A 10,289-nucleotide genomic window follows, 5' to 3' on the forward strand; every position below is an offset into this window, starting at 1 on the left:
CTTGAGTTGCCAACTTTCCAGGGATCCGCCAAAGATTGGGGATTCCATCTCCAAATGGGGAGATTTGGCCAGAGGGGTCTCACTGTCCCTCTAAAAAAGCAGTGACAATTTTGTGAGTGGTGGCAGTGAATTTAAGGGACGAGGGTGGGAGGCAAATAGCTGAGTTGTAAACTGGAGCCCGTTTCACCATGGTAGGCAACCAAGCTTGGTTCAGACCCTTTGCAGGTTCAAACCCTTTGCAGGCCTTTGTGAGGAACTCATTGGGGCCAGTCCTGACTAGGGTTGCCAGCTCCAGGTAGGGAGATTCCTGGAGGTTTTCTGGTAGAGTCTATGGAAGCCAGGGTTTGAGGAGGGGCCTCAGCTGAACAGAATGCCATAACGCCTACCTTCCAAAGCAGTTATTTTCTCGTGGGGGGGAGAAATTTGTTGTCTGGAGGTCAGTTGTGATACCTGGTGATCTTCAGGCTCCACCTGGAGGTTGGCTGCCCTAGGCGTAACAGTCAGTGCTTCAGAGCAGGGTCTGCTAGATCCAGGTTCATGCTGTAGAGTGGGTGATTTTAGACCAGTCACAGACTTTCAGCCTAACCTACCTCACAGGGTTGTTTTGCAAGTCAAAAGGGGGAGAGGAGAATGATGTAAGCTACTTTGGTCCCCATTGCAGATAAAGACTACTTTTCCTCCTGGGGAACCACTGTTGCCAATCTCCAGGTGAGGGCTGGAGATCACTCAGAATTACAACTGCTCTCCAGATGGTAGAGATCAATTCCCCTGGAGAAAATGGTGGACTCTATGGCAGTCAGGGCTTCAGAGCACGGAAGAGGCAGCAGGTGTGTGTGTGGGAAATGGAAAGCTGAAGAGAGAGGAGGAAATAAAGGTAGGTTGATGATTGGCTGGAAAGGATATAGGGTTGCCAACTCCAGGTGGGAGATTCCTGGAGATTTGAGGGATAAAACCTGGAGAGAGTGAGGTTTGAGGAGGGGTGGGACCTCAGACAGGTACAATGTCATAGACTCCACCCTCCCAACCAGCCATTCCTTTCTGGGGAACCACTGTTGCCAATCTCAGGAGAGGGGTGGAAATCACTCAGAATTACAACAGATCTCCAGGAGGGAGTGGGGAGGAGATGCAAAGCTGAAATCAGAGGGGCAGATAATGGCAGGTTGATGCTTGGCTGGGAAGGAGAGAGGGTTGCCAACTCCAGGTTGGGAAATTCATGCAGATTTGAGGGGTGGAGCCTGGGGAGGGTGAGGAGGGGTGGGACCTCAGACAGGTACAATGTCATACTCCACCCTCCGAACCAGCTATTTCTTCCTGGGTAACAATTGTTGCCAATCTCCAGGTGAGGGCTGGAGATCACTGAAAATTACAACTGCTCTTCAGGTAGCAGAGATCAGTTTCTCTGGAGTGTTACCCAAACTCCTCTAAGAATGGTTCCAGAAGCCCAAGTCTGAGTTATCTACCCCAGTGGGCGGGGCATGAGTTCTTGCCCAATGTATACAGAGGTCAGATTGGCCAACGAAATGCTCATAACTCCCAGGAATTGAGACAACACGCTAAAACAATGAATAAATGTTGCTTTTACTAAGCAATACTCAAGCACTCCAAACAGATGCACTCAATCAGTCTCACAAGATTTCCTTTAGTTTACAACAGTTACAGAAAGCAATAAGCATAGAGAATAACAAATCAAGCTATACAATGGGTGAGGTTACCGGGGGGGGAGGGACGCTCAATACTCATCTGCTCCACGCAACACAACTCCCGCCCAATGGGACATCAGGAACGGCGGGGACTCACTCGGGATCCTTCCTCTCACACAGATGGAAAAGGCCAGCCACGTGTGTGTGCCATTGTTTGGTGTGCACGTCCAAACAATGGCCCGAGATGATCTCCAGAAGCAGGTCCTCAGTTGCCTAATGTAACAAAGGGGGGGGGGAGGCTTTGTCTGCTGGCCTCTGCAGGCCAGCGGCTAGCATCTTCAAGTTACATGAGGGTGGGGAGGGGTGCTCTAACCTACCCTAACCGAAGAGAGAGAGAGAGACAAAGGCTGTGTTTCTCTTTTTAAGCCCTCTGTTTCGGGGTTTGATCTAAGGGCAATCTATTCCTGAAACTCCGTCCCCTTGCTAACCCTATAGGTCAAAGACTGGGTGACGTCCTAATTAAGGGGAAGGGGCACTATTCAGATAAGCTACCCTAACTTCAAAGCAGAGCCCAGGAGAGCCATGTAGTCCGGTGTGGAATGTCGTTTCCATGGGCAACCTTTGATTTGCAGAGATTGATCCTGGTCCATGGGCAATACAAGATGTTTTCTTTGTGATGCACAAACCAGATAGCCGGGTAGAGTTACGTGATTCCCACAGATCAGGCATGGAGGGAATCCTTGTTGTTTCTCCAAGTGTCCCAACAGATGCAATGGCATCGTCCTTCTTTGTCCAGAGGCATCTTGGGAAATTCCAGGGAAGCATGTGTCTTGTGGCAGGCAGCTCAAGCTATGCCCATCCATAGGCAGCAATGAGGTGCAAGGCCAGGCATTCAAACACACAGCAGCGAACCCTGAGTCCCAAATGCACATATACACAGACATTTGACAAGCACAGCATCAGCACATACAGGGAATACATTTACAAGCACTCATGGTAACAGGAGAAAATTGTGGACTCTGTGTCATTATACCCTGCTGAGGTTGCCACAGCAGATTAACGCTAAGTGCCCAAGGCCTTGGCATTCTCCCAGAGCCTCTTTCTAGAGCTTGTTGTATTTATTTCTACAATGGGCCTTATTCCTAGTAAATATATATTTTTGATTGCGGCTGGAGATCCTTTGAAAGGCTGATTCAAGCGTACAAGAAGGCAACACATTTCTCTCTCTCTCTCTCTGCTTACTACCACTGAAAAAGAGTAGATGTAAAAGATGTTGGATACATGAAAAAGCACTTACCTGTGTGGAATTTCACACTGTCCTGGCATTATGTTTAAAGGTTTACTTCCCCATAGTGATGACTCCTGTAGACCCAGAGCTTATATGCCACTGGCAGCAATCTATCACTCAGAATGGATCCTGCTGATGTGCAGACTCAGCATATATAGTAGTCAGCATATGGTATAAGCAAGCCCTACACAGGAAAGCCCTTTTGCATTCCCAGCATCTTAACTAGTAGCTCTGACTGATGCAAATTTTTAAATAGTTGGGATGGTTGAAACAGCACATGGAAGACTCACAGGCATGATTTTATCTGCATTGTGAAGGAGGCAGGGTCACGTGCCAAAACAATCCATGTCCAGCCAATGATGGATTCTTGAAATCCCAAACACAGAGGAAAACTGAATGGCAGAAATAGATCTTTATGCTCAGCCCTTGAATTATTTAAGGTTTTTAGTTGTTTTGTTTTCCTTTCTGGGAAGGGATGTTAGTTCAGTTGTAGAACATCTGCTTTGCTTGCAGAAGGTCACATGTTCAATCACCTGCATCTCCAGTTAAATGACCAGGTCGTCAGTGATGTGAAAGACCTCTTCCTGAGACCCTGGAGAGCCACTGCCAGTCTGAGTAGACAATACTGACCTTGGCATAGTTGGGATGCTTCAGGATGAAGTAGAATTCAGCACACATTGTCCAAGATACACTGCTGAAACAATTCTAAACAAGCTTCCTTGGGAGTAAGTCCTATGCTATTCATTTGGACTTACTCCCAGGGGAGTGTTCTTAGGTTTGCAGCCTGGGTTACTAGAAAAATCTGACAATGATACACTTTGTGTATCTCAAAAAGGGGAACTAAGCAATTAAGATTTTTTTACATTAACTTGTCAGTTGAAACCTTATCATAATTTATATCATAAAAGCAATATGAGCCATTACCTCGGATAAGGTAATTTAAAATATTTTCAATGTCCAACATAGTGGTTGGATCCAGACTCAGATTTCCAGTGGCAGAATGGAACTTTCTTGCCTTCCTCTCCCACTAGGTTTGCCAACCTCCAGGTGGTACCTGAAGATCTCCTGGAATTACAATTGATCTCCAGATTACAGAGATCTGATTCTCTAGAGAAAATGGCTGCCTTGGAGTGTGGAATCGATGACATTACACCCCACTGAGGTCCCTTCCCTCTCCAAACCCAGGTTCCCAGGTTCCACCCCCAAATTCTCCAGGAATTCCCCAAGCTGGACCTGGCAACCCTACCTCACTGCAGGTTCCACATGGGGAATTCTCTAAGGTATCCCCTCATGTCCACTTTTCCCCCTCACACCACTAGAATACTTTTTGCCAGCTTAAAAAAATGAAAATAGTTGTATAATTCTAGGATACTGTCACCTAATGTTCCCTCTAATTCCCACGCCCCCTACTGAGCGGAGCAGTTCACATCTTTAGCAGAATGTAACTGCTGTGATCTTAAAATGAGCAATGGGCAGTGCAAGACCCTGTGGGGCTCCAGATTGCTGCTGAGCAGGGCTTCCTGTATTAATGAGCAACTGCTCACATGCACAGCTTAGAGGGAACACTAGTGACACCCTAGCAATATACCTATTGCTCTTTTTTCATATGAAAGCAACCCGAGGGTTGTTTTATAACTGGATGTTTTATAACTACATGCACAGACCCCAGTCGGGCAAGTAATATCCTCTGGGACCATTTTATGTCAATAAAATGGGGTGAAGGTGAAAGCCCTTTCTCCTCCTGCACCATGGTCCTGATCCAAATTTGGGCCACTGTGACACTTGGGAAATAAGTGCCTAGTTGCTGTTGTCTGACTGAGCAGAATGAAAGTTGGGCCTAAGGTTGCCAGGTCTGGGTTGGAAAATACCTGTAGACTTTGGGGGTGGATCCAGGAGAGGGCGGGGATTGGGGAGGGGCCTCAGCATGGTACAATGTCATAGGGTCCACCCTACAAAGCAGCCACTTTCTCCAGAGGAGCTGATCTCTGCCAGCTGGAGATCAGTCGTAAAAGCAGGAGATCCCCAGGCCCCACCTAGAGGCTGGCAAACCTAGTTGGGTCAAGAGAACTCTAACCCAACTTTTCAAAAATGTAATGTCTAGTTTGGCTCTGAGAGGCTCTCATTTGTTTTCATATGAAAGTGATGAAACAAGGTTCCAGTCATCCTTGTAGACGAAGACATGTCAGCAAAGAATGATAAAAGCTTTAAAAACGTTGTCACTCTATCAGTGATCAGGAAGTCCTTCCTTCCTTCCTTCCTTCCTTCCTTCCTTCCTTCCTTCCTTCCTTCCTTCCTTCCTTCCTTCCTTCCTCTTCCCCTTCCAGTCCCATTTCCTTTGTACCTATGTTGTTTGTATTACCGTTCCAAACTCCATTTCACTTAGAATACTGCTTAAAATAAATCCAGACTTTCTAAGTGAAATAAATGTGAATGCATAAATACATTTATTTGCATTTTTCCATATAAGGGGTGCAAAGCTTGTTGTGATGAAAGATCGAAGCACTTTGAGGGTTTTATGTTTTGTTTTTTACTGCAGACTTTTGAATTTCCATTGCAGAAATCTAAATTTCTGTGTGAGGCCACGCTTACAACAGAATGTCATTCTGCACATGATCATTTAAGAAAGGCACAGGCCCGTTGCTACATTGGGGTATTTTGGGGCCCGGCCCCCTGACTTCCTAACAAGGCCCCCCAACTTCCAGCTGGCCCTCAAGCCCGCTGCCCCTTCCCCCAGCACAGCTCACTTCCCCCTGGTGCCCCTTCCCCAAGCGTGGCTTGTGAAGTTTTTCTAGTAGTTGGGGGTAGGTGTTCAACATCGCACGTCTTGTGAAAGGAAGCCTTTTGTCCCCTCCACTCTTTCTGCGAGGCTAGGAGGAGGAGCCCTCTAGCCCCAAGTGGCGATGCTGAACGTTACTTTCCCCTTTCCACAGAAGCCGAACCACCACTGCTGCTGCCTTTACCCCAAGCGCAGCTTTTTTCCCCACCACCGCCACCCCTTCTTGAGTGTCGCCGCTGCAGGAACCAGCATGAGGCGACCAGGAGGGTGGCCCAGCAGGCAAGGTGGGGCCAGTGGGCTTTGACAGCACAGGAACTTTCTACGGGCCGAGGCAGTTGCACTGTGTGATCTGGGCCAGGGCATCTGTTTCTCCTCCTCTGCTGCCTCCTCCTGTGTTGGGTACCTGCCCAGCCGGAGCGCCAGTGGAGGCCAGCTCGTGGGCGCTTACTCACCTGCCCCCTTGCCCTGTTGCTGCTGGAGCCCCTCGCCTTGCCATGGGAGACCTCCAGGGGTGAGTGACTGCCTGCTCCAACTGATCCTGTCTGCTCCAACTGGCCAGCATGAGTTTTAAAAAATTTTATTTTTTTTTATTTTTGTGACATCGGTGCCCCTGACTTATTTGAAGGCCCCCGAAATTACAAAATCCTGGCTACGGACCTGGAGAGGCAGTGCTCAATTTTTCGTCCTGTATGTCACCTTGGTTACAACTTTAAAAACCTACTTATAGGGTGTAAGGTGCAGCACAGAATGAAGTTTCAGGTGGCGCTGGAAGGCAGGTAGGGACAATCCCCCCCCCCCCTTGCACCTTTTGGCGTCACTGCAGAAGTAAGAAGCAACGCATCTGGATAACCGACCATGAGGATCTCATTCTGGGAGCTGCTGGGCTCTTAAAGCTTTGAGCTCCCCGGCTAAAGAGCCACAGGGCACGCGAACAGTTCTCTTTGTGTGCAGGAGCAATGCAAGCCTGCCGGATCAAGGGAAACGGATTGCCCAGGGAATGTTCTTGTCTCGGCAGAGGGACACACGGGGCAGACTTTGCCTCCGCGCGGGGCTGTCGGGGCTGCTGGCACTGCTGAGGCGCCGCCTGATTGGCTGTTGGCCGCGACTGATTAAGACTCCCGAGGCCAGCTCCCCTCCGCTCCCTGCCCACTCCCCTACTCCGCCTCCCCTCCCCTCGACGAGCCTACGAACTCCCGGGGGAGGGGGAGAGGAGAGAACTCCCCGCGTGTCGCTCGCGCGCGCGTGTGGCTGAGAGACAAAACGGCAGTCGGGGTTTCGCTGCAGTGCTACGGCGGAGTCAGCTTCAGATTTCTGGGTCCCCCCCCCCCCCCCCCCGCGTTGGTTCTCGCCAGCCCGGAGTGCTTACAGGTTCAGGAGGCTGGGGGAAAGACTCGCCTGTTGTGTTGCGTGAAGCATCCCATCCTTCGCTCTCCTTCCCGTGGACGACTGGTTGCAGACCTCCCTTTGGATCTCTTCCTGCGGAAGGTGGTGGTGGTGGTGGTGGTGGTGGTGGTGGTTTTCAACAGGAGCCCGTAGGCTGGTCCTCTTCAAATCGTTCTGTTTTCATGGTAAGTGCCACAATATCCATTTACTGAGCGCCTTTGGTGCAGTGCTCCCCCCCCCTTCCCTCTCTTGATCACGGCTAAGCCTCATGACCTTCATTCGCTGCCTCATTTTCATGGTAGTGACATATATTTGATGCCGCAAGTGCAAGTTTTTTTCTGCCGGTTTCCCAGCCCCAAAGCCCCCTACCTTGTGTGTGGTGACTGAGATTCTCTTTGTCCTTGAAAGAGGTAGTGTGTAAGTATGGTTCCTGGCGATTGTCAGCTATGGCACTGTGCAGGAATCCCACAGAAGTGAGATGATGCCTTTGAACAAGGTGTTGTCTCAGGCATGAAGGTCTGCTGCACAGAAATCGCGCCGTGCTGTAAGGAAGCGCGGGGGGGGGGGGGGGAAAGCCACCCCTGTGATCCCGGGGCACACATGGGGCTTCCACCAGCCCTTCATCAACATCCATCAGAAGGGTTCCTCGAGGCAACAGCGTTTTAGGTATAAACAGCTGAAAGAGAGACATTGGGCAGGGAAATGAGCTCTTCTTTGTGTTTGTGAAGCCAGCCTAGCACTGTTGGGAGGAGGGAGAGAAGGGACTACTTGACCTAGTAGGGATTATATGATTTCATTCTTTTACAATCTGAATTTGTGTGTGTGTGTGTTTTAACAACTCCTTAAGGAGAAGGGAAACTACAGGTTTCACAGCACAAAATGGCATTGCTTTGGCCTCACTTTGTCCTCTTTTGGCAACTTTTTTTTTTTTGCACATTGTCCTTTGATATTTAGTGGAATATAACAGTCATAGAGTTTGCAAGCCCTTCAACCTCCTAATTGTCGAAAAAGAATGTTTAAACTGAATGCCAGTTAGCATTAGCTCATACTGCACAATCTGGGTGGGTTGGTTTTTTGTGTTTTTTTGCACAATGATGTCATGGTACTGAATCTTTACAACGGATGGCTTAAGGATTTTCAGTATATCGTCATATTATATCCTGACTGAATAATTAAGGTCCACAAAAGGATCTTCAGCATAATGGCCACCAGCAAGGTGTATATGGACAGAAACCTGTGCAGCTCCAGTATGATAAGGGGTATTTGCTTAAATATAGAGAAGTATATCTACCTGCAGAAACAGGCTTCCACACCTGGGCCAGTTCTTTCACCACTCCCAGTGACTGCTGGGGCAGCTCAGGGCCATGCTGTGTGATGCACTGCCTAACAGGTAATCAGTGCTGCCTCATCACTCCAATTGTCCATAAGCACTGCTGTGAATATACCATCTTCTCAACTTTTATCATGTTATGTTTTAATATTCTAGATGGTTATAGCTGCATGTTGTGAGCCACCCTGAGCCCACTTGTGGGGTAGGGTGGAATAAAAATCAAACAATCATTCACTCACTCAATCAATAAAAACTATTTCCTGATGCTGCTCTGCTTCTTCCAGAATCAGGGCCCAGGGTGGTGGTTGTTTGTTTGTTTGTTTTTGCTGTACTTCATTTCCCTTTTTTGCTCCTGGATGTAGACTAGAGTGGTACTATCATATAAGCTATTTAAACAAACAAAAAAAGTATAGTGAATTGTGATTTTTAGAATATTAAGATACTTCATATTAAAATATTAAGGTGTTTCATCCCATGAGAACCAGTGGCTTTCCAGTGGAGCTCTCAGGTGTCACTAATGTTTTAACTGCATTAATAAACAAAACTTGATTCTGAAATTTGATCAATGATGAAGGTAATGCAGCTTATAGAACAACCCTGTTTTCTCAGGATGTTGGGTTGGGTTGTTTTTTTTTACTGTTTTTACTATCAAGATCATAACATCTAAATATAAAATTCCCATTATGTAAAAGGTTTTAATATGGTGAGTTAACAACTTGATTGCAAAGATGAAGCAGTAACTGCACTGCATAGTCTTCGTCAAGTATTATAACCAGTGATATCTTAGATATAATAGAAACACTGTCTGGCAGTAGAAGCTACAGGATCTGTGCTGTGACAGTGATGATAATGCATGAAGGTGACAGAAAATGCACTGAGGTGGAGTATGCACATACTTCTTCAAAACAGCCAGGTACCCCATCGCAGGCAAGAGACTGTCCTGGAGAGTTAAGGAAATGTTCACTCCTGTTCCCAGCACTCACCGTTTCAGTGCAAGTAGCATGAACAGTGTTGCAAAAACATAGCGCTAGGAAGAGCAGAAAGCCATTCATTCCAGCCTTCCCACATGGTGGCACAGACAAACACAACAGATCAATCTGTGCGCCATGTGCTTAAGCAAAGAGCCAATACACTGCAGAAAGATTACTGTCATCATTCAAAAGGATTCTGCCAGTAAGCCAGTTCACATCATTTAGCAAAAAGCTTCAGAGGGGTCAGTATGTTCTCCAGACTGCAGCTCTGGAAACCACTGGTGTTTGCGGTGCTGGATTAGCAGGATCCTTGCTAGTGAGGTTTCTTAGCCTCTTCAGCCACTGGTATATTTTCTAGTGATAGAAAGGGAAGACTCTCTATGATACAGTTCTTTATTAGATGTCTTATTGCACAATGAAGAGCTCGATTTCTACCTTCAGTATGTTGTTTACTGCATGAAATGCTCCTTAGTTCCCAGTTCAGAAGTCCTTGGGTGACTCACAGCATCATCAGTGTAGAATTCTTTCTAGTATGCAGGAAAGCTGCTTCTTGTTCACATGCAGTGCCCTGATTAGTGTTCTGTTTGTATTGTTATGTCACTGGTGCAACTGCACTGTATCACTAAACTTTACAGCATGTTACTGAAACCCAGAGAAGGAATCTTAAGACACCCCATCAAACTGTCATTTCCCAGTGTCAGCAAGTGATGGCAGTGCGTTTTTCAGACCTGGTTCATACCTCTGTTTAGGCACAGTACATACTGGATGAAATTTGTTGAGAGCTCTGTGTATAAAATTACATCCACTCAGGCTATTATTCTCTATAACCTTTGAGAAAAAGTAATTATGAGCAAGGAGAATGCTTGCATGATACTATCCAGGGCATTCCATACTTCCTAAA

This window comes from Gekko japonicus, unplaced genomic scaffold (assembly GCF_001447785.1).
Source record: "Gekko japonicus isolate JY-2015 unplaced genomic scaffold, Gekko_japonicus_V1.1 scaffold968, whole genome shotgun sequence".
In the NCBI taxonomy this organism is placed as follows: Eukaryota; Metazoa; Chordata; class Lepidosauria; order Squamata; family Gekkonidae; genus Gekko; species Gekko japonicus.